Source organism: Lynx canadensis, chromosome C2 (genome assembly GCF_007474595.2).
Source record: "Lynx canadensis isolate LIC74 chromosome C2, mLynCan4.pri.v2, whole genome shotgun sequence".
Classification (NCBI taxonomy): domain Eukaryota; kingdom Metazoa; phylum Chordata; class Mammalia; order Carnivora; family Felidae; genus Lynx; species Lynx canadensis.
In genome coordinates this window covers 142,533,469-142,559,396 of record NC_044311.2, presented here as the reverse complement: position 1 = coordinate 142,559,396, position 25,928 = coordinate 142,533,469, and positions in this window count along the sequence as shown.

Sequence of the window (25,928 nt, the reverse complement as noted above, 5' to 3'; positions counted from 1 at the left end):
TTTTATAACATATATAATTTAAGACCCCTAGACCCAAATCTGGCCATCAACATCTGTTTAGTTTTGATGAATACAATTTACAGCCAAGTTAGTAGAAGTAAATTTTTTTGTTGTCATGTATTGGCATGTACTTGTGAAGTGAATTGTATGATAGTTTGTTCCTTAGAATTTTTGTCAATTTTAGAAATAAGGAAATGAATCTGAAGAGTAATATAAGTGAGCATTCCCAAATATTAAAAAAATAGAAAGCAAAAATGTGATTTGGACTTTATTGAATCTCCTGTTGTCATCATATGAAGAATTCTTCAAGTTCTTCTGCAGAAAGAGAAAATGAGTAAACATGTTTCTCATATTTAATGTATTTTGGCCCCAGATTGACAAATGTTTTTAAATATCAATTCAAAACTATATGACTGCCAGCAATTGGCAACTGCACATTACAAAATGAATTTTAGTGGTCTGAAGGAAAATTCCAAGTCCCACAGTTGGTATACTAAATTCAAGCTATGTCTATAAAGCAAGACAAACACTACCTTGGAATAGCAAACTGTCTGGTATTCCTCACCATCTTAAAAACACATTGGGATATTAAAAAAAATTAATCTGGTGTAAACCATATTGTTTGAAGTGGCTTCCAATTCAATATTGAACAGAGATGGTGATTTGGTAACTATGTATAAATCCCTGGAAGAGCTGGTGCCTACGCCAACCAAGCCTTTTGAATTTGCAGTTTAATGAGACAATGATGAAAGCCTCAGCACTGTGGCTGATACAGAGCGAGGAGGGACTCCTGTACCACTTTCACTAAGGGCCCAATCTCAGAGCAGAGTGCAGGAAAGGAGAAATGAGCAATCATGCAATTCTGCGTGCTAGAGATGTTGCAGATTTCTTTTTTGATCCTGCTGTAAGTTCACAGTAAGAAAGAAGGTTGTGAAGATCAATTCAGGTTAAGTAGAAAATCAATATTATTTACATTTCTGCATTTTTCAAAAGTCAAATTATACGCTATCTTACATATGGTACAGCTAAGAATCTGTGTTTGAAATAAATAAGTCAAACAAACCCAAAGATTGTGTGTGTGTGTGTGTGTGTGTAACACATGAACTACTAATGAATTCAGCATTTTCTTATTTATTTACTTATTTATTTTACAATTGAAAACCTGGTTATATTACAAATTCAATTCAAAAATTTGATCATTTTTTCCTGTACTGAATATTTTACTGTTACATAGAAACAAATAAATTACTAGGAAAGTTTTTTTAATTTAATTTTATTATTTTGAAAGAGAGAGAGACAGAGAGAGAGAGCACAGTGAGGAAGGGGCAGAGAGAAAGGGAGAAAGAATGCCAAGCAGTTTTATAATTATCTAATACTTAAATTTTATGATGTGGAAAAATACGTTTTATAAACAAGAAAAATAATTGATCTTCTTAAATGATTGCATTCTCTTGGAACAGGACCACAAGGAACAAATGTATTTCTCCGCAAACTAGAACTTAACTTTGCTATTGTCAACAGTCTTGTTCTCCATGTAAACAATAGGGTAGTCTCTTAATAGCTGTATCTCTACCTCTTTGCTTCTTACATTACCCACAGCTGGTGTATTAGTTTCCTACAGCTGCCATAACAAAGTACCACAAACCAGGTAGCTTAAAGAGCAGAAGTTTATTGTCTCATCAAGGCCTTAAAGCCCTAAGTCCATGATCAATGTGTTGGCAAGTTTGGGTCCTTCTGAGGACTCAGAGAGACTGTTCCATGCTTCTCTCTTAGCTTTTGGTGACTGACCAAAATCTTTGGCCTTCCCTGGCTTGCCTACTTTTATGTTTTCCCTCATCTTCTCATGGCATTTTTTTCAGTGTCTTTGTGTCTTCACATGGTCCTTCTTTTAAGAAAATGAGTAATACTGGACTTGAAACCCATCCTATTTCAGGATGACCCCATCAATTACATCTGCAAAAACTCTATTTCCAAATAAGTTCACATTCTGAGGTAATGGGGCATTAGGACTATAACATACATATTTTTGGGGGTAGGCAATGACTCAACCCCTAACAGCTGGGATCTGATTGTAATTTTACTTTATTTTTTTGCTTCTTTATTTCCATCTTTGTCTTCTTATATCATGTAGAAAGAAATGGAGGGTATTTTATGCCTATAAAGGATCAAGTTCTAGAATTTGGCTTCTAGTGGATAAATAGGAAGCATAACTTATTTGCTGCTTATTCCAGCATATGTCTTCCCAGATATGGGTGTCCAAGTAAACAGAATTGAGACACAGCATGGTGTGAATAAGTCTTAAAAGGAAATGAACCGAGTGTAAGAGAGATTTCTGGGAAAGAGCATTGTCGGTGCTAACCCAGGGGCCAGCATGGGGAGCCTGAGTGGAGATGAGAGGGAGGATGAAGCCTTCAGATAAAGGTAGACAGGCTTCATGATAAAGAACCAGGCCTGAAAGAAAACCCTTTTGTAAAAGCAGAAGTTGCAGGACAAGAGCCAAGCGAGCAATTGCACTCAATGCTAATTGAAGAAATCATTTGGCCAAATGATGCTGGCAAATGAAAATTGGAACTTAGAAAAATTCTGAATATTACAAGAGGCAGGCACATAGGTCCCACAAAAAGGCTTAAAATATTTTTTTTTTTAAAAGGCCAGGATAAAAGCAGATCGACAAGAACAAAAGTGAGAGATAAACAACTTAAGACAAGTTATCAGGTCACTGAGGAAGGAGATGTATGAAAAAAACCAATGCAGTCATCAGTCTGGATAGAGCTAGAAGGTGAGCATTAGAGGAACATAAGTAATGAAAACCTATTGCAGTCCCAGGTGGGAAGCTACAAAGGTTGGAACCAATTCCATCCTGGAATGTGGAAGTGAGAACTAGCTTAGGGGGTTCACATGCTAGAAAGGCAAGCTCTACTAAAGGCACTCAAGGGCTTTAGAGGTAGAGACAGAAAGGAGGATGAGGACATCAGAATCCACACAGGTGTTATAATTTTCATTTTGACAATCAGCCTGAAAAACGTGATTGGCTCATCACACTCCAGATGATGATGGGGAATCTAGTTTGAATGAATCTGAGAATTCTCAGAGTAGAAATAGTCTCTTTCCCCAAATGGAAAAAAGTAGCACATATGTTTCTCTCTCTTCTCACAGTCCTTAAGCAGGCAAAACAACCATCTATTTAGTCTTGCTCCTCTCAGCTAATTGCCTTCAATCTTAATATTTCACCTACAAGAATGGACTAAACGTGCTTAGATTAGTTTTCTAAGCAGGATCTGACAGTGGCTCCCTCTCTTCTTGATTACAGGTGTAAGACCATGAGATTAGAGTGAACCTCAAAAGATGTAGGGCAGCTGATCTGCAGATTCCCACTTGGTACTACAATTTCCAACTAACAGCTTGCCAGGACCCCCTGACATCCTGCTGGCTTCTTCATCTACCTGGACGTGGTCCTAAGTCGCAGGGCATGTAAAGCATATGAGAAGCTCTTTGGGCAAGACTATTGGATGGTTGAGAGTATATAAACATCTGAATTTTACTTATAGAGTGGAAAATGCCATGTATTGCCCTCTTTGATTAATGGAGCATATAAAAATTATTGAAAAAGTATGGATGTAAGAAATAGCTCTGACAAGGAAAGAGAATTTGCAACATTAGCTTCAAATATAAGTTTCAAACGTCATCTTTGTTCAAATGGAAGAACAAAGAGGAGAGTTAGTCAAATATGAGTTCTCTTGACATGTATCTTAGAACATAAACACAAAATTAATTATTTACAAAATATTCCTTAGTCTCAGGAAGGTTAATGCTAGTAATAAAAATAAATTCAATGCCATTGCTACATGTATATTAAATGTTACTTTGAAATTGGGGGATGAAGAAATAAAGACAAAAGCAAGTAAGTTGGGGTGAGAAATAACTATTAATGGTCAGTGAGTTTATTTTAAACTTTAACATACACTTGGCACCCAAGGGAAGTCATATGTGCCTGTGTTTGTATGGAGAATGCCTCCAAAACTGGTAATGGTAGTCAAATGAGGGATTCAGGGAAACAATGAGTGATAGGGTTTCAAAAATGGGAGGAAGATGCACATTTTGATGTATATAATTTTGTGCATTTTCAGTTTTAGGCAATGTAATATATATTTAAAATTATCACAGAGTTTAAAACCAGAAGGCGTAGAATGGTACCATTTCAAGACAACATTTATGCATATTTTAAAAAATATCTCACAGGTTAAGCAGTAATATATATTGAGTATGTGTAAGTCTTAGTACACAAAGTGAGCTGTAAGGATTGCAGACCAAAATCATAACACTTGTCTCAGGTATATACATAGAGGGAAGATAAAATACGGGAAAGTGTGACAGTTAAATGAAAATTTGGTATTGTCCACAGGATTTTAATATTTTTTTAAATTTGAGGTGGTGGGGGGAGGAGGCAGAGAGAGAGAGAATCCCAAGCAGGCTCCACACTCAGCGCAGAGCCTGATGGGCTCAATCCCAGGAACCTGGGATCATGACTTGAGCTGAAATCAAGAGTCAGGCACTCAACCAACTGAGCCACCCAGGTGCCCCTACAGGATTTTAATTCTTAAAAAAAATGATTGGAAATGTGTGAAAATGTTACCATTGCTAACTACATAGTGTGGATATTTCTCTTTGTTATAGTATGCTTCTCTATATAGTGCATGTCTATGATTTTAGAAGAGTAGTTAATATAATTAACTTTACAATGGCAACAATTCATCCCCCTTGTCTTTTTGCCTTTGTGGTTGGTACCTAAGGTTGAATGTGCCTATAAAAGATGCACATTGAGGATCAAATGATTAGGGAGTGCCTAATCTCCCAACAGACATGTTGCTGCAGTTTTTGGTTGTGTAATAACTGCACTGGAGTCTTGTGAATCCCCATAATCTAGAAGCGTAAAACCGACATAACAAACCTAAAGGGAAGATAGGTATTTTCTCTTCATCCTGCAGAATTCATGATTTCCCCCTCTGCTCCTGTACATATATTTTATTAATTCGTTGATCCATTCAGTCTCTTCTATCAGTCTTCCTCAATCCTAGCTCTCACTCCCATAGACTGCCTTTTTAGTGTGTTTAATGTACATCTTCTTTGTATATGTGCTTTTGGAAAATGTGCATTTGTGGTGTGCATGCAATTTCAATTCATATAGGAGTGTTATTCCTATCTATTTCTATTTTTTACTCCTATCTACTTCTTATTTTTCATTATGTTTACTAAAAACTGTTTTTAATATCCAACCATGGTGTTTTGAGTACAACAAATCCATTGCTTCTAACCATTGCATGAGATTCCTTAGTGTCCATCCATCACATCTTGCTTACCTAGCCATGCTCCCTACAGGGGATTCCAAGGTTGATCTCAAGTTCTGCCACTGCAGTGAACCCCACAGCACCACTGCAGTGAACCCCACAGCACATCCTCTATGGACCAGTGTGAGAATATCTTTGAGCCACATACCCACCAGCAGATGTGTGGGGGTATGCAGGATATTACCTTTTTATTCTGCACATCTATGGAAGGATAGATTTGCTCTCCAAAATGTTTCTTTTTGCCAGGGCTCCAAATCCCTGAATTCTCACCAATGCATGGCATTCTCTAGCTTTCTAGTCTTTGTCTAAAAGGTACAAAGTGAGGGTGCCTGGGTAACTCAGTCGGTTGAGCTTCCGGCTTCGGCTCAGGTCATGATCTCATGGTTCCTGGGTTCCGGCCCCGCCTCGGGCTCAGTGCTGACAGCTCAGGGCCTGGAGCCTGCTTCGGATTCTGTGTCTCCCTCTCTCTCTCTGCTCTTCCCCTGCTCACACTCTGTCTCTTTCTCATAAATAAAGATTAAAAAATTAAAAAAAAATAAAAGGTACAAAGTGAAATCCTGTTTTAATTTACACACGTCACATCACTAATGACATAATCATTTGATATAATCACTCTTTATGTGCTTTTCTGATTTCTTCTAAAAATAGTCTGTTCATGATTTTTTTTTCCACCTAGGGCATCTTGTTCTATTTACCTGTTGATTTTTAGAAATCTATTATACCTATTATCTATTGCCTATCATGCCTCTATATTTTATATGTACTTCACATTTATATTTATATATGCTTATTTTGAAATTTAGAAATTTCAAATATCTTTTGACATTTTGCCATTTTCTCTTAACTTTGCCTGGTCTATGATTCACAGACTAGAAGTCTTTATTTTGATGTAATAGAAATCATTGCTTTTGCCTTATGTGTGTTTTCTGGTGTTTTTTAAAGATATCTTTCCAACACCCTGCCACAAAGATACTCCATGATATTTTCTTTATACACTTTACTGTTTTAGGATTCCCATTTAGGTCTTTAATTGATCTACGTCTTTAGTCTTTAATTGATCTAGAGTCTACACTTGCATGTGATGTTGTGTAAGGAAGCAGGTTTATTTTTCTCTATTCCTAACCCTCCGCAAATTGAGAGTGGATTACAACTATAAGTAAAAAAGGATTATAACAACATTAACAGAAAAATACGATATTTTTAATAAAAATCTCCCACATGGCCAAAATAGGTATAGAACAAAGACAGAGAAACACTTGGAAGATCCAAACAAATTTATACCCTGCCAAAATACCATTAGCAAAGCATCACTGCTTTAGATTTGACATTTGTAGAATTATGGACTATTAGGAAAACCTCAGACTAAGCTAACAGAAGCTACTGGCAGGGCTGGGATTTTTTCTTGAATCTTAATGGCTTTCATGTGGAGGTTGACTGATAGAAGAAGAAGGAAAACCTCTTTTTGATAAGGTACAAACAATTGTTTCAAGCACTCTGACTTCACCTTGACCTGTTTCCAGATGATTTATTTCATCCTATAAATAGCTTCAGCTTAGACAACCCTTCACCCTTGGCTTTGTGGCCTCGATTCCTTTCTTATTTATATCTTGGGAGACTGGCACCGCGTGTTCATGTAACAATGCAGCAATGACTACTAAATCTAGATCTTTTTATCTTCTGCCCAACCTCACAAAAAATGCTGATGCTGAGAGCGTTGTACAGTAGACAGACTATCCATCAAGTCCGTCGTGCTGGCAGACGGGCTGACTTCTGTGTTTATGGAATTCAAAGACTTGCCAAGTAAATAAATAGAGCAAAAAAACACATCCAAAATTAGACATACCCTTAAATAAGTTATTGTAGGTAATTTGCCAAGAGTTTTACTTCCCTGTCTCCCAGACTGCCTGTGTTTAAGGTCAAAAGGTCACAACATTTTATGCCTGCCAGAGTCCAGCATCCATCCGGTCATCCCATCTGCCTAAAGAACTTTCTTGCTTATCACAGCAAAGCCTAAGGAGCCTGTTGGAATTTGTTGAAGGATTGTTCAGCAAACCCGCCAGAGCTTCTGGCCTATTGTTCATAACCAGTAGTGTTATCTCTGAGCACAGTTTATCTTTCCTCAGAAAGACAAATCTTGAGACACTTAAGGGGCACTCTCTTTCTCTGTCTCTCTCTGTAGCCAATGATGAAAACTTAGTTCCAAAAACTAACCGAAATGAGGACTTATATTGCAGTTTCTCAGCTACTGGGTCAATCTGTCTGATTTCTAAATAGTTCCTGCTTTTGTCGGGGAACTTTCTGCTTTGCAGAGAACAGTAGAGGGGAAGGTATAGGAAAGCCGGGTGGGGTAAGGAGGAGAAATGGGGATTCGAAATAACTGATAATGAGATGCCTTCCGTTTCACATCCAACAAGAAGGTAGCTTTTGGTGTTATTAACCTGGTCCAATTTCAGTTAAACTTAAAATGATTAGCTCTTAGAAGAGAACAAAGCAAAGGGATTTGCTGAGAAGCTTTACCAGTCGTGGTGTTATTTTATTTATTTAAAAAAATTTGTTAATGTTTATTTATTTTTGGGAGAGAGAAAGAGAGCGCAAGCAAGGGAGGGACAGAGAGAAAGGGAGACACAGGATCCGAAGCAGGCTCCAAGCCCTGAGCTGTCAGCACAGAGCCCCACGCGGGGCTCCAACTCATGAACCCTGAGATCATGACCTGAACCGAAGTCGGACGCTTAACCGACTGAGCCACTCAGGTGCCCCTCATGGTGTTATTTAAAAAAATAATAAATAAATACACCTTTGATATATTTTTAAAACATGAAATATTTTAACTCTAATTGATCCTAGAAGGACATGATCAAGTGAGGGCCTCTCATGCTGCACACTGAAGATTAATTGCCTTCCTAAGCATGCCGAGAGCGTAATTTAGTACATCAGATGTCTGTGGGGCTCAGAGGTCTAACAACCTTTTGCTTCTTGGGCACTGCTGTGAATTTGGGATTAAGGACTAAATGTGTCTGATGGCTAAAATGAACATCGCAAAGCCTCTGATGCAAAAGCCAACATAAATCCTGCAAGTGCATCTCCTGCCACAATTTGCTCGATTTACTTGATTTTTGAAATTACTTCCCCCATTTTGCCTATAGGAAAATGGAAGCACAAAGAGGTGCAGAGAGCAGACAGGGTCCATATTATTGTATTTACTCTACTGGTGAGAAAACTCGGGTTGACTGAATGAGTTTAAGTATAGTGCCCAAATTCTCACATCTAATGTTTTGGTTTTCTAGAGAGTGACTATAACTCATTTACGAAGAAATGGGTTCTGATAACTTTAACTATTAGAAACTTCCATAGTGGAGTTGGAGTTCCATTGCACTATGGAACTTCCATAGTGGAGTTCCATTGCAGCGTGGAGGCGTAGTAGGACTTTGAGGATGGAATGTGTCCTAGGGAGAGCTGGCTTCGCTGGCCCTTCAGCTGCCAGCTCTGTTAGTGCTGCTGGCTCATCAGGGTCTTTCATCAACTTGCGATAAGTGATTGAACCAGATCAAAGGAGGGCAGAAGAAGGGCTAAGCCAGGGAAGTGGTTGCCTGAGTGGCAACACGAGAGAGATTTGACAAATGTTTTGGAAACAATAAGTGAGACTGACCGAAGGGTAAACTTTCATCATATACTCACTACCTCTTTGGGAAGGATACTGTGGCCTGATGGTGTCCGATCAAGAGGTATCACTTCATTCGATTTATACTCCCATGGTCCACAGTGAGTGTTTAATAAACAGTCCCGGGCTATATTCGAACCACAAGTATTAATAAACTTTGAACTGTTTTCTAGATATAAAGATTTCATGACCAAACTATATAGTGGCTGGATTTCTGCTTTAGAGAAATCAAATATCAGAAGGTTACGCAGTATACGACAAGATGTGTTTTGATGATGTACGCAGTCCTTTACAAAGGGGATAGCAAAGATGATGCTATTGTATTGGTCCAGACATCAGAAATTTTTAAAAAGTTATTACTACAGGGGCATCTGGGTGGTTCAGTCAGTTGAGCACCCAACTCTTGATTTCAGCTCAGGTGATGATCCCAGGGGCATGGGATCAAGCCCCACTTTGAACTCCATGCTGATCAAGGTGCCTGCTTGAGATTCTCTCTCTATCCCTTTGACTCCACTCACTCTTTTTCTCTTAAAAATAAAAGTTATGGAGGGCATCTGGGTGGCTCAGTTGGTTAAGCATCCGACTTCAGCTCTGGTCGTGATCTTGCAGTCCATGGGTTCGGGACCCATGTTGAACTCTGTGCTCACAGCTAACAGCCTGGAGCCTGCTTTGGATTCTGTGTCTCCCTCTTTTTGCCCCTCCCCAGTCACGCTCTGTCTCTCTCTGTCTCTAAAAAATGAATAAATATTTTAAGAGATTAAAAGAGTACGGGACACCTGGGTGCCTGAGTCAGTTAAGCGACTAACTCTTGATTTCGGCTCAGGTCGTGGTCTCACGGTTTGTGAGTTTGAGCCCCGAGTCGCGCTCTGCACTGACAGCATGGAGCCTGCTTGGGATTCCCTCTCTCTCTCTCTCTCTCTCTCTCTCTCACTCTCTCTCTCCTTCTCCCTCTCTCTCTGCCCCTCCTCCCTCTCTCTTTCTCTCTTTCTCTCAAAATAAATAAAAATTTAAGAAATTACTACTGCAGCAAAACTGATACACAATGTTATATTAGTTGCAGGTGTATGACGTGTTGATTCAACAATTCTATATGTGACTCAGTGCCCACCATTGTAAGTGAGGCAAGCAGGGGTTTTTTGCGGTTAACTAGATCTCCCCTCAAGTGATCAATAGTGTTAATAAGCCATCTTCTTTATTGTAACCGTTGCAATCAAAATAGGTGCAAACGCACTGAACCCAGCTTAGTCTTGCTTAAATTAATCTTGTAGTCATTATGGAAACCAGAGGCACCTGAAGAGGCAAAAGTTCCCTTCATCCTTCCCCTTTCTAGCAGCATCTCTATCCTCCATTCACCTGTTCAAAGAGAGCCTATTGCACATAGTAGGTCAGTCGATCCTCATTTACAAAACTTTTCTGCTTTCCAGATTGACTTTAATCCCCAACACAATGCTTTCAATGCTTTCAGTCATCTGTGGACCCATGCTGAACAACAAAAATTTGGGTTACCTGACGCAGAGGTTCCTAGCTGAGGGTGAAGATGGTGATGCTCTGCCTCCTTATTTTGTCTCTCCTTCCAGTAAACAACTATCCTTTTTCCTGTTCTATTCAGTGCCATATATTGTGTTTTTTTAATTTGTTTTGTTTTGTTTTTTCATTCTTTTTTTTTTTTAATTTTTTTTTCAACGTTTATTTATTTTGGGGACAGAGAGAGACAGAGCATGAATGGGAGAGGGGCAGAGAGAGAGGGAGACACAGAATCGGAAACAGGCTCCAGGCTCTGAGCCATCAGCCCAGAGCCTGACGCGGGGCTCGAACTCCCGGACCGCGAGATCGTGACCTGGCTGAAGTCTGACGCTTAACCGACTGCGCCACCCAGGCGCCCCTGTTTTTTCATTCTTGTGTGTTTTATTGGTAACTTAACTGCTTGACGTTGTCCTCAAGAAGAGTGCTGACATGCTGTCTAGGGCTCTTAAGTGCATGAGACTGGTATGTGTGTTAGAGAGGCTTCATTCAGTCATGAGTTATGGTGCTCTTGGCTGGGGGTTCAATGCCAATGAATCAGCAAGAAGAACACCCAGAAAAAAAGAAGAGAAAATTTCCCACCACTATGTGAGGCCATTCCAGAAAGAGCTAGGGTGCATTGGTGAAGTTAGGGGAAGGACAGAAACATGGCTAAATCTATTTCTGAGCTGACCACTGTGAAAAATGTAGAGTGGGGAGTTTTGGTATGAGAATAAAAGCCAAAGAAATTTAAGGTTGGATCTCCTAGGATCTAAACAATGTTATCCCTCTTCCACTACAGTTGGGAAAGCTAGCACATTTCACAAGGTGATATTTTGGTGAAAAAAAAAAAACTCGCATGAAGGACAGATTCTGCAGGTCAGAAAGATGTGGAAGAATTAAAAAATACCTGTTCAGCATTATACAGAAATAGGGTTTTGTGGAAAAGCCCTCTTCCATGCTGATGAGACAGGCTAGTTTTAGGAGGATGTTGGCAAACAAACTGATGTAATGCAAATGGTGTTTAGGTTGGGAAAGATGTTTTGAAGAGAGGCTTGTTTTGAGGAGAACTTAGCCTTGGGTTTCCTCTAGGAGTAAAAGTTCAGTATTCACTAAGTCTGTGTTCAAGGCAACTCTATAATACAAACAATTCCAAACAGTTAAGAGTCTGTTGAATTTGTCTTATATCTAAAAAAAGGAACCCCTGTTTCACAAAACAGATTTATGACACTGAGTATCCCAGAGTGTTAATAACTGCTATTAAAAATACTTGGTTCTAGGGCGCCTGCGTGGCTCAGTCGGTTAAGTGTCATGATCTCACGGTTGGTGAGTGTGAGCCCCGCATCGGGCTCTGTGCTGACAGCTCGGAGCCTGGAGCCTGCTTCAGATTCTGTGTCTCCTTTTATCTCTGCCCCTCCCCAACTTGTGCTCTGTTTCTCTCTGTCTCTCAAAAATAAATAAAAGTGAAAAACAAGAAATACTTGGTTCTGCTAAGCCTTTTAAAGAAAACAATATCCTCAACACGAAGGATCCAACACAAATACCAGAGCTCAGTATTCCAAGCCTTTGGTAATGTGGCCTTGTCTAGTCTCAGGTCCCTTCCTTCCTTCTTTTTTTTTTTTATATTTATTTATTCTGGGGGGAGAAAGACAGAGAGTGAGCAGGGGAGGAGTAGAGAGAGAGGGAGACACAAAATCCGAAGCAGGCTCCAGGCTCTGAACTGTCTGCACAGAGCCCAACATGGGGCTTGAACTCACAGACCACAATATCATGACCTGAGCCAAAGTCGGACGCTCAACTGACTGAGCCACCCAGGTGCCCCAGCTCCCTTCCTTCTTATGTAAGTCCATGTCAGTAAAGCCAGTCACCCACTGACCAAGCCTCATGCTTTTTGCCATTGCCCATCTTCCATACTCAAGTGGTGGACATCCTTCTCTCCACCAGTTCCAGTGCCAATTACTCAGTGAAGCCACACAGGACTCTTCCACTCTTCCACAACAGAAAAGGGAGAAGAACATAAGTAATATCTGTCATGACATTGTTATTAATATGACATATGTTGGGGCACCAGGGTGGCTCAGTCGGTTGAGCGTCTGACTTCAGCTCAGGTCATGATCTCATGGTCTGTGAGTTCGAGGCCTGCATCAGGCTCTGTGCTGACAGCCCAGAGCCTGGAGCCTGCTTCAGATTCTGTGTCTCCCCCTCTCTCCTTGCCCCTCCCCCTGTCATGCTCTCTCTCTGTCTCTGAAAAATGAATAAACCTTAATTATTTTTTAAAAATGACTTATGCTGATTGCAATGTGGAAATCAGTTTGCAGAGGGAGTATATGATGTTGTGGTGTTTCCTAGATTCAGATATTTACTTATTAGCCATATCTTGAATATATATTCTTATTTACTAATCAAGGACTTGAAGACAGGGACTATGGGTTTGAATTTTTTCTAATGTAAAATAGAGGACAGTATCTTAGACATAATATGTTATGATGCCTTGTAGGGAAATTATCACCTATAAAAAATAATATACACTTCCTTATTGTGTGTATTAGAATGTCAAAATAAGGAGCATGTTTTATTAATTGAAAACTATGCTTACATGTACAAATGTCATTTTGTTAAAGTTTTTAATCTTCTTGAGAATACAGTACTTAACTCAAAAAGAAACAATTATGGGGGCACCTGGGTGGCTCAGTTGGCTAAGGGTCTGACTTTGGCTCATGTCATGATCTCATGGTTCATGAGTTTGAGCCCCTCATCGGGCTCTCTGTTGACAACTCAGAGCCTGGAGCCTGCTTCGGATTCTGTGTCCTCCTCTCACTCTGCTCCTTCCCTGCTTACGCTTTGTCTCTATCTCTCTCTACAAAATAATAAACATTAAAAAAAATGAATTGAGTACTTTTAAAACTAGAATTTAGCAATAAAAAAGCAACAACAATTCTTTAAAAAAATGGAGTGGAGGTTGTGCCAGGGTGGCTCAGTCCATTAAGCGTCTGATTGTTGATTTTGGCTCAGGTGATGATCTCATGGTTAGTGGGTTCAAGCCCCACATCTGGCTCTGCAGGAGCCTGCTTGTGATTCTTTTTCCCTCTCTCTCTCCCCCTCCTTTGCCCTCTCTCTCTCTCAAAATAAATAATCTTTAAAAAATAAATAAATACAAAATGGAGTGGAAAAAATAATTTTTCAGTTTGTGTTAGTTGAGGCACACCAGAGCTAGCAGAGTTGGAGTAAACTTTCACCTTTTTTTGCACAAATACAAAAAGATATATTGGGTAAGAAGTCATAAGAGTTGGAAAGCTGTAGTTTTCATCTGCTTTGGAAATAAGCCAACTATAAGAGAAGACATTGAAAAAGACTTGGATAGTGATCAAATTTCATCCACAACAAAAGGATGTGCATCTGGCCAGAATTGAAACTTCATAAAATTTGATGAACATTTTTTTTCTATCTGGACTTAGGGACAGGTGGTAGTTTATCATTCATAAGTATTTATTTGTTTTTTTTTAACCCTTAGTGTGCATGTAGAAAGTGTGTAATTCCAATTGACCAGACTGAAGCACTTCCCTTTTCCAAGTGTGGACTGGTTTATCTTCTGGATGTTAATTTCCTACCAGTAGGATGAGAGACACGATGAAACTTTGTTTTTTAAATATGAGGATTCTTTTTTTAAGTTTATTTATTGAGAGAGAGAGAGAGAGAGAGAGAGAGAGAGAGAGAAGGGGAGAGGCAGAGAGAAGGAGACAGAGAATCCCAAACAGGCTCTGTGCTGTCAGTGCAGAGCCTGATGCTGGGCTTGATCTCACAAACCTTGAGATCAGGACCTGAGCCAAGATCAAGAGTTGGACACTTAACTGACTGAGCTACCCAGGCACCCCAAGACACTATGAAACTTGATGTCAGAGATGCCCGAGTTCCAGTGTACCTTCCATATGTAAGGCCATTGAGAAAATTCCTTAATTCCTCTGTATTAGTTTTCTATTCTGGTTGTAACAAAGTACCACAAATTTAGTAATTTAGAACAATACAAGTTTATTATCATACAGTTTTGGAGGTCAGACATCCTAAAATCAAGATGTTGGCAAGGATGTGTTCCTTCTGCTGGCCCTAAGGGAGAATCGATACCCTTGCCTTTTCTAGTTTCTAGAGGCAACCTGCATTCCTTGGCTCATGGCCTCATCCTCTGACTTCAAGGACAGCAGCACAACATCTACAAATCTTTCTCTTTTTTCTATTTTTGATCTCTGTTTCTGCAATGACATCTTCTTCTTTGACTCTCCTTCCTACCTTTTTCATTTATAAGAACTCTTGTGGTTATTTTGGGCCCACCCAGAATTCAGACTAATTCAGGCTAATTTCCCCAACTGAAGACTTTAAATCAATTTGCAAAGTCTACTTTGCTATGTAAAGTGATATATTCACAAGTTCTGGTGATTAAGAGGTGAATGTTTTGGGGAGCACATAATTCTGTGTGCTATACCTTTGAAGTATCATTTTCATCAGGTATAAAATGGAAACTGTAGACAGCTCCTCACTCACTGGGTTGAAATTAGCTCTTAACATAAAAGTTGACTTAAAAAGGGTGCTCAGTTTCACAGAACTATTGTGTGAGATTGTACGATGATGCTTAATTTATTTTACTTTGTTTCAGAATAAAGTATTGTACAGATAAATATTTTCTAGATGAGACATTTAATATTTTCAGCTCTTAATTTTATTCATTGTGATAATTTTAAAAGTTAACCTCTCTAAGTTATATTAGAGACACAATTTTTCTTAAATAGTGTATAGTAAGAGGATTATAATAACATCATAATAAGAGGATATGACTTTAAAATCAAATAAACATGGGTTCTAATCTCAGTTCTGTCACTATTCAGCTGGGTTGCCCTCAGCAGTTTACTTAATTTCTCTAAATTTGCTTCCATGTTTAAAAAATAGAGATAGTAGCATTTATCCCTTGGGGTAGTTTGGGGAATTAAATTAGGAAAATATAAGATAAAATAAATACCTCTGTTATTTTGGGGAGCTGTTGTGACAAATTACAACAAGCTTAGAAATTTTTAAAAAACCCAGAAATTTATTCCACCACCATTCTTGAGACCAGAAATCTGAAATCTGATGTTGGCAGGGCCATGCCTGAAGACTCTAGGGGAGAATTCTTCCTCCAGCTTCTGGAGGCTTCTGATACTCCTTGATTTATGGCAATATAACTAAATCTCTGCCTCCATCTTATTCCCAGCATGCCTCCCTGTGTCCTCTCTTCTAATGGAGACATAAATCATTGAATTTAGGGCCCATCTTGAATCCAGGGTAATTTCATCTTGAGATTCTAAGTAATTGTATCTGTGAGGCCTTGTTTCCAACTAAGGTCACATTTTTTTTTTTTAATTTAATGTTCATTTATTTATTTATTTTTAAAGATTTTTTTTTTTTAATGTTTATTTATTTTTGAGAGAGAGAGAGAGACAGAGAGAGAGGGCAAGCAGGAAGGGCAGAGAGAGAGAGGGAGACCTAGAATCCGAAGCAGGCTCCAGGCTGAGCTGTCAGCACAGAGCCGTATGTGGGGCTTGAACCCATAGACTGTGAGATCATGCCTTGAGCCCAAATTGGATACTTAATCGACTGAGCCATCCAGGCGCCCCTAATGTTTATTTATTTATTTTTGAGAGAGAGAGAAAGAGAGAGGGCACAAGTGAGGGAAGGACAGTGAGAGAGGGGCACAGATCATTCAAAGCAGGCTCCAGACTCTGCATTGACAGCAGTGAGCCTGACAGGGGGATCGAACTCAGGAACCCCGAGATCATGACCTGAGTGGAAGTTGGACACTCAACTGACTGAGCCACCCAGACACCCTTCCAACTAAGGTCACATTTTGAATTCCAAGTAGGTATGAATTGGTGGGGGTGGGGACATTATGTAACTGATTACAATACTCTATTTAACACACAAAGTGTTTTCTTTATTCTCATTTTCTAAATCTCATCATGTTGAATTGCAGTATTTTGAATTTCATTTATTCAAAAAGTAATAATTGCTTAGTGCAATAGACTGAACACAGGTGTCCCCTGAAATTCACGGGTTGAATCCCTAATCCTCTCACCCAGGCTGTGCCCTAGAACTAGTGACCCACTTAGAATTGGCCTAACAAATCTTTCAGTTACAGGCAAAACCACAAAGAAGAAGCAAGGTAACAAAAACCAGTCAGAACCCGAATGATCCAAGATGGTGACTGATTTGACCTTAATCAATCCTAGGCCTAATTATATGCTAATTATAATACATTGGCATGGTAAATGACACACCCTCAAGAGCCATGACAGTTCCGACTGTCGTGACAGTTTCTTCCTTCTTTTTATTTATTTATTTATTTATTTATTTATTTTAATATATGGAATTTATTGTCAAATCGGTTTCCATACAACACCCAGTGCTCATCCCAAAATGTGCCCTCCTCAATACCCATCACCCACCCTCCCCTCCCTCCCACCCCCCATCAACCCTCAGTTTGTTCTCAGTTTTTAACAGTCTCTTATGCTTTGGCTCTCTCCCATTCTAACCTCTTTTTTTTTTTTTCCTTCCCCTCCCCCATGGGTTTCTGTTAAGTTTCTCAGGATCCACATAAGAGTGAAACCATATGGTATCTGTCTTTCTCTGTATGGCTTATTTCACTTAGCATCACACTCTCCAGTTCCATCCACAAAAGGCCCCCAATAGCCAAAGTAATTTTGAAGAAGAAGACCAAAGCAGGAGGCATCACAATCCCAGACTTTAGCCTCTACTACAAAGCTGTCATCATCAAGACAGCATGGTATTGGCACAAAAACAGACACATAGACCAATGGAATAGAATAGAAACCCCAGAACTAGACCCACAAACGTATGGCCAACTCATCTTTGACAAAGCAGGAAAGAACATCCAATGGAAAAAAAGACAGTCTCTTTAACAAATGGTGCTGGGAGAACTGGACAGCAACATGCAGAAGGTTGAAACTAGACCACTTTCTCACACCATTCACAAAAATAAACTCAAAATGGATAAAGGACCTGAATGTGAGACAGGAAAACATCAAAACCTTAGAGGAGAAAGCAGGAAAAGACCTCTCTGACCTCAGCCGTAGCAATCTCTTACTCGACAGTTTCTTCCTTCTAAGGAAGAAAAACAATTGACACCCCAGTTCCAGGTAACGTCTGCTTCTTTCTAAAAAAGCTTATGCATAATCTTCCCCTTCTCACCCTGAACTCATAAAACTCTACCCCAAATGCACCCCAAACAAGAAGTTGATTTGTGAACTTGATTCCTGTTTCTCCATTCTTTGACAACTGAATAAATCTTGGGCTGTTAAATGCTCAGGTTCGGTTTTGTTCTTGGCTTTGCTGCATGTAATGGAAAAAGAACTCACAAGGAGAGACAGGGGGTTCCCTCAGGGGTCCCAACTCTTTACTGGGGAAAGGGAAATGAATCAGTAAAAATCCCTGTTGGGATGATATTTAAAGCAGGGGACTTGGTGGAGTAATTAGGTCACGAGGGTGGGGCCTTTGTGAATGGGATTAGGGCAGGTGCAGGAGTCCCCTACTCTGTCTCTGTCACATGAGGAACCTAGAGGAGGGCTGTTACCAGAACGCAACTATGAAAGCACCTGACTTTGGACTCCCAGCCTCTATAAGTGTCACAAATACAATTTGGTTGCTTATCAGCCACCCAGTTTGTGGTATTTTGTTCTGGGAGCCCAGTCTGACTCTGACTAAAACACGTAGTGAGTATCAGCACTGAATTAGGAGCTAGAAGCTCTGTACCCTGAGTTCCTCAATTTTCCCAAAGCTAAATTACTTCACACGTCTCCTTTTCTCTTGGTATTTGTCACATCCTTCACTGGGCTCCAGCTTTCACACCTTCCTTTCCAGAGTTTGGCTCTTGCTGTCTCAGTTTGTGGACCCAGTGCTGCTTAGAGGAATGTGAGCCTTTTCCACACCACACAGTGGCTCCTTAACTAAGTGTGGCCTCAGGATCAGTTTTGATAACGGGACTTTGGGAAGCTCTCCTCTCATCAACAGCCCAGCACTCATCACTAGGTCCTGTCTTAACCTTTGGGGCCAGATTCTTGTCCCCATATATGTAAGGAGAGGTGCAAACAGTATATTGGTGCTTTAGCAAGGAGCCAAAGAGGTGACAACATCTGGAAGAATGATTAGGGAGGAAGGACCAATAAAGGTAGCAACAAATGCAGGGCCCCAGAGAGGGGACAGCCTCTGGATGTTGAAGGAGATACAGGTGTTGCTTATGGTGCCATAGCAGTAGGTGAGGTAGGTGAAGCTTGTGTGGCTTCACAAGAAATGTCACTGCTGTGAGCAGTGACAGACTCAGGCAGCTCTTTGATCTGCTGGGTTTGGTGCAGCTGAAAGAAATTTCCCTTTGATCCTCTCTGCCTCACAGTAAGGCCCTCAGAGGTGTTAGCTGGTTTCATGCACTTTGTGGCTAAGCAGAAACATAGTTGGACTCTCCGTGACAGGACATTATTCTGGAGGAAGGGCATCAATGCACAGATTACTGTACTATTCTTGATGTGAAAGGCTGACCCAAAGTCCTGGGAATGGAAATAGAATGGAGAGTCCAACGTGCCTCTGAAAGCTGCTTCATGGATGTGACAGTATGGCAGCTGGAATCAGCATTTAGTCAAATAGTTACCTACATGTTTGCCAAATTGCTTGATTCTAAAATGTACATTATTCTTTCTTCTGTTTCAACATCTCTGAAATTGCAATGAATCTTACAGTTACTGACGGCATGTCACTAGTAGTGATGTAGTAGTTTTACTTAATTGCCTAAGCATAGACATGAAAAATTCTAGAAGAGACAAGGTGAAACACTCTTTTTAAGAAATACTATGCAACCAACGTTCCTGATAATGCAAGAAATGTCATTGTGTGGGCAAATATAGACACTAACCTGGGTGGGTCATTTTGATCTGAAAAATATTTCAAATTATTTGGGCTCTGAATGGATATGAAGACGTTTCACAAATACTCTAATAAGTATCTTTGTTTTTTATTTTGCCAAAGAAATATAGGCATAGGTAAGCTTTCAAAATAGGTATAATATAGGGGCACCTGGGTGGCTCAGTGGGTTAAGCATCCGACTTTGGCTCAGGTCATGAACTCACAGTTCGTGGGTTCGAGCCCCATGTTGGGCTCTGTGCTGACAGTTTGGAGCCTGGAGCCTGCTTCAGATTCCGTGTCTCCCTCTCTGTTCTCTGTCTCTGTCTCTCTCTCAAAATAAATGAAGACTAAAAAAAAAAAAATTTAAAATTAAAAGAATAGGTATAATATAAAAATTCCAAGTGATGGGAATGCAAGTGCCATGGGTTAATTGGAAATATTTTTTAAGTAATATATTTTAAAATTAACAACTTGGATTTGATGAAGTACAGTGATGATGATCACTGTGCATTTGTGATGTACAGACACATGGAACACAAGCAAGTCTAAAATGGAGCGATAAACTGAGTCCTATAATTTTGGGAGGGCTGTCCTGAGGAAGTGGTACTAAGGATAAAACTTTACAGATAAGTAGGAGTTCGCTTAGTAAAGAAGTAGAGGGAGAGCCCCTTTCAGGCAAAGGCGTATGCTGTGCAGAGGCCCTGTGAGAGACCGCCATCATGGTGGAAGCGTGGATAGCAAGTAGGGGCAATTTAATAGATGAGCCCGGAGAGATAGGCAGTGGCCGCTTCTGGAAAGGCCAGGTTATGGATTTGGGACTTTATCATGAGGAACTGTGTGAGAGGAAATTCTTACTTTAAGCTATCAAGTTTGTGGTAATTTGTAATGGCCATTGCGGAAACTAATACAGATGCCTAGGATGAGCTTTTAGGGAGAGGAGAGAAGGACTGGTTTTCTTGTTTGATTGTTTTTAAAATTTATTTTTGAGAGAGAGAGAGAGAGAGAGAGCGAGAAGGGGAGGGGCAGAATAAGAGAGAGGGGGACACAGGATCCAAAGCAGGCTCCAGGCTGTCAGCACAGAGCCCGACGTGGAGCTTGAAGTCACAAACCATGAGATTATGATTGAGCCGAAGTCAGATGTTCAACCGGCTGAGTCACCCAGGCATCCCAGAAGGACTGGCTTTGAATGAGAAACTCCCACGTGTAAAGGCCTCTAGAGGAGCACAAGTTGACTCCTCTAGAGAAATAAGAAATGAACAAAGACAGAGGGAAGTGTGGTGTTGTGGAAGCCAAGGGATAAAATGCTTTTTTGAAAAGGAGGGAGTTGACAACTTCATCAAAACCTGCTGAACTATGAAGCAACATGGCTCTCGATGTGGTCCTTGGGTTTAGCTATGTGGACGATGTTAGCACCCACACAGATATAAAACAGATTGTTTACCAGGAATTAAGATGTGCCGAGTATCTCCCAGTAGTACTCCTAATGTAGTAGTTTTACTTAACTGCCTAAGCAAAGACAAAAAATTAATTGCTTAAACATAGATGTTAAAAAATTCTGGATAATAATGTTTTATTATATATTGTTATATATATATATATATATATACATATATATACATACATACATATATACATATATACATACATACACATATATACATATATATACATACATACATATATACATACATATATATATATACACACACACACACACACATACACACGTCTTACCCCCTTGTAACCAGCAGAATGTTCTAGAAGTGATGCTGTGTGTTTTCTCAGCTTAGTTTGTAAAAGATAACTTTCACTTGTTGGGCTCCTCGGGTGAGAGCCTTGAGCTGCCACGCGGTGAGGAAGCTCGCAGTCCACACAGAGACCCCACACGAAAGAGATGCTGTGAGACTACATAAGGAGAAAGAGACTGGCAGCTGCTCGAGGCTGCATGGCTCCAGCTGCAGCAGACTGAATGTCAGGAGAGACCCCAAGCTGGAACCATGGAGCAGAACCCTTTTTCCTGAGTCAGAAAAACCCGGACAGATAATAAAGTAAGCGCTTCTATTTTAAGCCGCTTTTATTTCATGCAGGAGTAGTAATCAGAGCACGAGGTACAGAGTTAGGTGAAGAAAGGTAATATGCTTGCATTATTTGAAGCAGTTCTCAACAAGAGCACGAAAGAGAATCTCAGAACCACCTTGAATTATTTAATTTTATCAGGCCAAATTGGCACCTGAAAACCTGATCCCATCGGGGCGCCTGTGTAGCTCAGTTAGTTGAGCATTCGTCATCGACTCAGGTCATGGTCTTGCAGTTTGTGAGTTTGAGCCCCGCATTGGGCTTGCTGCTGTGAGCTAGGAGCCTGCTTCGGATCCCCTGTCCCCCTCTCTCTCTGCCCCTCCCCTACTCATGCTGTCTCTCTCTCAAAAACAAACATTTTTTAAAAAAGGAAAACTATGATTCGATTAATATTGCACTTTATTTTGTGATTAATAATCCCAGACACCTTTGAAGTTAGAGAATGAGTAAGGAAATAGCGTAAAATAAGGTGCCAAATCACCCCGCTTACGGCAAAATGGTCCTCAAGTGCACAGACTCAAAACCTTAAATTCTGGCGATTAGAGTTATATGGTTCAGGTCAGCTTTCTTCTTAAAATTCTATTTTTGGCAAATAGATCTTTAGTAGGTGTTATCTGTACATTTTCACCGTAAAAATAACATTTTGAGGTAAAATACAATCACAGGAACCAATATTATCACAGAGTGGAAGCACATCTAGAGTGCTATATATTCTTTTTCCACATTGCATCTCTGAGAGCATCTAATATATTTTTAAAATATATTATTCACCTCTGTTGACCTTAGGCTTGTGGATTATTGTGTTATAAACAAAGACAATATCAGGAAAGTCGCTCTATGTAAACGTCCAGATTTCACAAGGGAAGGTTCAGGATTTATGTTCTGAGTTATTTCTCAGTTGGACAAATATTGCTTATCTTTTGAATTTCAAACCTTCTGGAGTAAGAGAAGTAATAGATTTTTTTTGTTGTTATCTTTTAGGAAGGATAATTATCATGTAACATATGATCTGTTTATAGTTTCTGTGGATGTTATCTAATGTAAAAAGTGAGTGATCAGTGTGAAGTGAAGCAGATGGCCAAGTGTCTGTTTTGTGTCTCAGCGGAAGCATATCTGAGAGCTGTGAAGTCCTCACACAACTGTGGGTCATCGTCACGCCTGCTGGCATTCAGCAAGGGGCTTAGTTGAGCCCGAAATCACTATCAGGCAATCATTTGGGAACTCTGAGGGTAGAACCATTGGACAAAACATATAAACTTTCTCAAGTCTTCTGTTTGGATTCCTGTGCATCGTGCACGCATGGATATACGCACATAAACAAAAATAAAGAGATTCTGGGATGAATGATTAGGCTCAATTTAAAACATAAGACATTCAAGTTTTGGTTACCACGGATTAGAAGTTTTATAGAAATGAATATTGAATTTTGCTCTTCAAGATGACATGAATTTCTCTTTGATGCCCATAACCATCGTTAAGTTCTTTGGGCTGGAACTGTGTTTTACAGACTTTGTTACAAGGTTCTCCATAAACACATATCTCCGAATGAATTTCAACATTGGATTATAATCTGTTTCTGCGTCTGTCTTCCCACTATGAATCCTATTGTTGTAATCTGGCACCTTATGCATGCATGGGCCCATCCTAGGTCTTCGATCAAAGTTTTCTTTAAGATATAGGTGTTTTATACATTTATTGATTATAAATACATGCTTATACAAACAAACAAACAAGAGTTTACCTTCTCATTTACAATATACTTTTTATTTCTCATGGGATCTGGAATAAGAGTATATTTAATAAAATATACTTACCTTACATTTTATTTAGTAGTAGTTTTTACATCTCTTTTATCATGCCAAATTCTGAAATGAACCTGAAATCAGTTCTAATTTTAAAATTACGTTAAGTGTAATTATCGGTTCATATATATATGTACATCAGCAAGTCAGTGGAGGTGTATAAAACAATTAACTCATAAAAAAGCATGTTTACGGTATATTTTAACTACAATAAATTGTTAGTGTGAGCTTTTCTTAGCGCATGTTTTATAAAGTGTGAGTAAATGCTCTTATAATTGCACATTTAATGTTTGAGCTATCTTAAGATTGCTATGTAGTCAAATGTAGCAGTAAGAGACATGATTCCTACCTATTGCCTTTCACCAAACGTATTCGTGAATTCAAACACTGGCCTTGGACTTCTGTCTCATCACAATGATTGTGTTCTTTCTCAGAATGCCTTCCGGGATGGCATGTTCTGTGGGATCTCCCAACAGCTTTTGTTAATCCAGGTATAATTTACATGCATTTACATGCACAAATCATTAAATGAACTGGTTTGTTAGTTTTCATATAGGTATACACCCACGTCATCACCACCTGAATCAAGATATGTCAAGCATGCTAAAAGGCTCCCAGTCAGTGTTCCTTCCCATAGTACCAAAGTAGCTGCCGCTGATTTCTGTCACCACAGATTTGTCTTGCTTGTTTTGGATTTCATGCATATGGAATCATAGATGTACTATCTTGTACCTTTTGACTTAACATTATGCCTCTAAGAATAATCCATGCTGTTGTGTGCACCAACACTTCATTCTTTTTCATTTGCTACCTAAAATTTCATTCTACCACCATACGCCATAATATATTTACGGATTCTACTGATCTTTTTCTCTGTCTCCTTGTCTCTGTCTCTTTGTCTCTATGTTTCTGTTTCTCTCTCTTTCTTGGTATCCAAAGGAAATCAGACTTGTCAGCCTGATAAACATCTGGCTGTGTGCCTAAGAGAAAATGAGGATACTTTGGGTTTTATTTATCAATTTGTTATTTTTATGTGATGTTTATGACACACTAATTTTATTAAAAGTTGTTTTTACAAGTCTAGTGATGTGATAATGGAAGCAGAGAGTAAAGGATGAGAAAGTTTTGACACCTGGGTGATTCATTTTTAAACTCTTAGAAGATTAAACTATGCACATAAATCAAATACAGTTTAAATACTGAGCTTATACTGATAACTGCATTCATTTTTTTGTTCTTTAATTATTTAGATTAGAGGCATTTTAAATGGTCCATTTGCTTTAGCAAAATTGCCACATTGTCAATTATTTAAGTCTATTACTTTGTTTTTTTATGTGTGAGTTGCAATTCTAGAAGGTATAAGTAGAACAACTCAAAAATAAATAGAGAAATAGCCACTTGTCTTGCATTCCTGGTCTGAAACCAGGAATCCCACTTTCTTCCAAGCATGTGCTATTTCTTGACTCATTTCAAAGGAAAAAAAGAAAAGAAAAGAAAATAAGAAAAGGAAAAGAAGAAAAGAAAAGAAAAGAAAAGAAAAGAAAAGAAAAGAAAAGAAAAAAGAAAAGAAAAGAAAAGAAAAAATCTGTTTTGAATTTCTGGAAGAATTTATGCTTCTAATTCTTATTTATTTATCATGCAATTAAAATGTCATCAACTGTAGGTATCAAAAAGGGTCAACCTCATGATCATGCAGAAAGATGCAGATCATACTTCTAGATGGCTTTGCTTTTACTAACTTTAGGAGCATACTCTGTGCAAGTCCCCATAACGAGTAGCAGAACGTGCATTGGGTTTGATCACAATTCCCTGACATATGTGAATCACTATCAAATAACGCAGTGTTTGCTTTGGAAACTTTTATTGCCTTATTTTATATGATTATTAATTTTACCACCAATTCCATTGTTTGGTGCTTCTATTACACTTGAGTAGAGATAAAGTATCTTTCTGGCATTTCTGTATATTTCTAAATTTATTAGAAACTATGTGTAGCTTTATTTATCTATATGTAATTTTATTAGAAAGTATATGTAACAAATCACAGTAACTTAAACATGTCCCTTATCTCTTTTGACCTCTCCCTTGTTATCAGCTTCTCAATTTTCACATTTAGACTATTGCCAAACTATGTGTCTATCAAAGACCACTTACAAATCCTAGTTAACAGCAACTCAGATGTACTGACATCAACCTATCATGAAGATTTCAGGGTTTTTTTTGTCTATGTAATACAAGACTGGAGTTCATACTTTTCTCATCATACTCATTTGCAATAATATCTAACAATTAGAGGCAATTATTATTATTCAGAGTGAATGATAAGCCCAGAAAAAAGGGAGAAGTCTCTAAGAAGTGAAAAACAAAAATGCTAGTAACAATTTCTATAACTTAATCCCCAGCAGTAGTCTATTTTACAATTATGGTAAAAGCTTAATTCATTCCAGAAACATGCTTATAATCCAAAGCACTTGTATATCAAGATGAATTTCCCCATAAGAAATAATGGAAACTCAGACGATTCATTCCACAGCCCAAAAATATTCATATAAAAATGATTATGATGCTGTAATATAATACAAATAATAAAAAACACAAAATATAAAGAAAAATAAA